A 3,562-nucleotide genomic window follows, 5' to 3' on the forward strand; every position below is an offset into this window, starting at 1 on the left:
GTAGAAGCAGCGCGTCGTGTTTTTTTTTCACTTTGAGCGAAGATCAGCTAGCTATATATATATATATATATATATATATATATATATATAATATATAATATAGATATATATAATATATATCTATATTATATATATCTATATATTTTATATCGACTTTCTTTGCGGTTGTTTTGTTTGATTATTCTACCAGACAGAATATCATCCCCGTGCCACGTCAAGTTTGATGCCTCGTAGGCTCATGGTGATACGCTGCTGTTGTGACCTGCGTTATTGATTGGCGCACCGCGCGACTTACCTCTTGACTAGACTCAGATCTGGTCAGCAGCTTTAGGGACGTGTCAGACCATAGGCAATTGCGGCGTAGGAGGTCGGGTTCCCCAATCCGAACTGACGAAGTCTCCACCGGAAGTGCCGGACGTGAATCGTCTTTTTTTCAAAGCTTGGATACGGGAAAACTGGGTCGATTGGACAGACCGCACGCGCTTGGAAGTTCATTAGGAACGCAATACGAACAGAGTTGCGCATAAGGCCTCGTTCACTGCAGTGTTCATTGTAGAGCCTATCGCGGGAAAGGAGCCGGGCTTCTTTAGGAAACACGCACACAGATGCCGTACGTGGAGATGGCGTGGCTTGAATAAATAATGCGCATCTCCTTCAGTGCATTGCCACATAACTAACAAGAACCCGCCTCGCTGGTTTAAAATTTCAGTATTGGCAAAAATGACTAATAAGAAACTAATAACCATTACAACAAGGTACTGAAGAAAATAGCTAATCAATATGGAAGATTAATAGCTGCTTGTATGGTTACCATGGTTAATCGTAGGTTTATTCGAGAAATCCCAAATCTAGCAAAATTAATTCAGGTTAGGCCTCTAGTGAAGGTAAGTTCTTAATGCTATAGCTAAAAAAGGTACGAAAAACCTGTTCACAACTGCAAATGCCAAAAACGCCGCTTTATGGCTTTCGAGGTTCCTCGCCTTAGTCCATTCACTTCTGATTCTCTCCTTCCTCTCATACATTTGAGGAAGTCCTCCCGAAAACCGACTTCGTCTGGAGGGAAGCGTTCATTTACTTTTTGTTTGAAAACGCTCCATTTGTATATCCTGGATACGATCGTTAGGCCGTACCACATCAGAGAGGGCCCGCTTAGGTTCTGGCAACTCGCCGCACGATTCGCCTCTGGGGTGCTAGCCTACCGTTAGACGGGCAGTTCCTTCTGGCAACTTTGTCGGCCGGCTACAGTCAAACCCGAGAGCCCCTGCCCCTCCAACTTGCTGTAAACTTTTTAAGAAACAGCAAGCTAGATTTTCTATTCTGTTGCCTTTTATGGTCCTACCAAGTTGCCATTAAAAACATCACAACAACAAGCCTCTACTGTTAGCAACTACCCATGACTGGCCAAAACCGAAAATGTATGTCTACACATGCATGGTACTGTACCTAAATTATGATAGGCTTTGACATGCTGGTTGTGGTAACGGGCATGCGTTTATCGCGCTTATCTGGTAGTACCAAACGAAAGCCGGTTATTTCTACAACAAAACAATAAACTCCAATTCGAGGTTTTCTCAGTTTAAACAAAGACTACCTATTATTAAATCTCTAGACAGAAAACAAAGTCCCGCTGAAATTATAGACTTTTTAGATCGTTCTAAATCAACAGTGGCCGCGTCACTATTGAGTTTATGTAGATATAGAAGAGGCAGGAATACGTTTTAGTACACTACAAGGGTAAAAGAAAGACGACAAAGAAGGCACAATGTGGACGCCAAAGTAAATCGCTGCCGTCCAAAAGTGCATTTCTAACAATCGTTCTAGCGTAATCAGGCCACTAGGAAATAAGGTTTAATAAGTGTACGATATCACAGACCGTTCACGAAGTTCACGTCATACGCAACGAAAGTCAGACAGATGCTCTACGTGAATAATAAAACTAAGAGACTTGGCTGTTGTTGTTTGCTGTCTGATTCTTTCGGGCATGAAGCAATAGATTGTCCCCGCCTTTTCTCGAAGGAACAATTTTTTATCGTTGATGTAAAAATGAACCAAAAATTATTGCTGGCCTACACACGATCTAGAGGATGTGCTTCTTGTGGGTAGCGGCATATTTTCCGCCAAAGCTAATTTTCTAAGCCTATTGCGCAGCAAAGGATTTCATACTTGATCTCCAAGAGGGTGATTACAGTACTAATGCAGTTTATCATCATATTCCTAAAATTGTTGTGCAGTTTCGAATGGCCGAAGAAAAACTAAGATGTATGCAACAAAATAGGGCCCCAACTTGTAGCACCTAATGGAGAACTGCCTGGGAGCCCCTTCCGCAATAAGCCGCCGACCAATTCAGATATGAAGCCGTATGTGTATTAAGATAGAGTCTCAGTATAATGATATCGACCAGGTCACTTATGCCATAAAGAAGGCGTCGGCACATTTACAACGAGCTTGTGAGTGGCTTAGGTTCTAAATGAAAGCATTCGGTGGATAAGTTATATTGATTAAACTTTTTAAGACATTTTAAATTCACACAAACAATCTTCAGAACAAAGTTACTTAGGTGGGCTTCTCTGTCTCTCTCTCGATATATACATACGCCTTGCAAATACCGTGAAATACTCTGTGGAAGAACTAGATAATGGCTCATTACTAAGATATAAATATATAAGTATGGGAAAATCTTATAGCTATATGATTTGTTAATTAATGACTAATTATTACTATACAAAGAAAATAGTGACATCCTTGGGGAATTGTCAATATCGCAAATATTAGAAATTATAGAATATCAACAGGCCTGTGGTGGAAAAGCTTTTCCTGTGCCTATTCTTGACAAAGACACAAGCACCAGCGTTGCTATTAACCATAAACTGTGCTTGCTTAAGGTAATCAGGTACGATACCGGACTTAATATGTCTTTGTTTGATTTTGCTGAAGATTATTTTGGATTTTAGTAATCATCGAACGTTTTTCACGAAGTGCTAATAACTTGGTGGAACTAAAGAACGTTCTTTTTCTAAAGGCATGATAGTTCTTTCTGTAGCAGTTGTTGCTAAGCGAGGTAGCATCCATTAATTATTTATAGACTAACAGTTAGATAAAAAGTTGATCAACATCAATGTATTTGTTTATTACTTATCATTAAAAACGCTAGACTATCTACAGTAGAAAAACTACTCTGTTCCAATGTTACAGTCAGCTTCATTGTGCCAATAAAAGAGACATAGGTAAAAATATCGGAGAAATGAAAACGTTTTCAATACGTGTTTTCGACATCAAGTAAGGATTAGCGTTGGTACCGTCAAATCGTACAAAACCCAATGTATTGGCGACATAACGTGCATCAGAAACTACATCTTCGCGATGGAGTCCCGACACTCGCGTAAAGTTCAATGGGCTGAAATGCACCCCTAAATTCCGTAGTATAAATTTTACGCTACTTTTCTTCCTCGTTATACGCTATGCCTTTTCGCCTTGGACAATTGCGGTTGCAGAGATCTTCTTTAATAGAGATCAACGATTTCGTGCGTTTCAAATAACACAGTTCGTTGGGTGACGGTCTCAA

The 3,562-nt window shown here is 40.1% G+C and overlaps 1 long non-coding RNA gene across 2 annotated transcripts in view; it reads left to right on the forward strand.

Annotated features, from left to right (window-relative positions):
- The window catches only part of LOC147752889 (uncharacterized), an 8,349-nt gene extending 7,653 nt beyond the window's left edge, over positions 1–696 (forward strand). Inside the window, exon 3 of one of the 2 annotated variants that reach the window (XR_015312844.1) lies at positions 191–696. This is a non-coding gene — a long non-coding RNA (uncharacterized LOC147752889). The remainder of the gene's footprint in view (positions 1–190) is intronic. The other variant, XR_015312843.1, reaches the window with a different exon arrangement.
- The last annotated feature ends 2,866 nt before the right edge of the window (positions 697–3,562 follow it).

Source organism: Varroa jacobsoni, unplaced genomic scaffold (assembly GCF_002532875.2).
Source record: "Varroa jacobsoni isolate VJ856 unplaced genomic scaffold, vjacob_1.0 scaffold_908, whole genome shotgun sequence".
Lineage (NCBI taxonomy): Eukaryota > Metazoa > Arthropoda > Arachnida > Mesostigmata > Varroidae > Varroa > Varroa jacobsoni.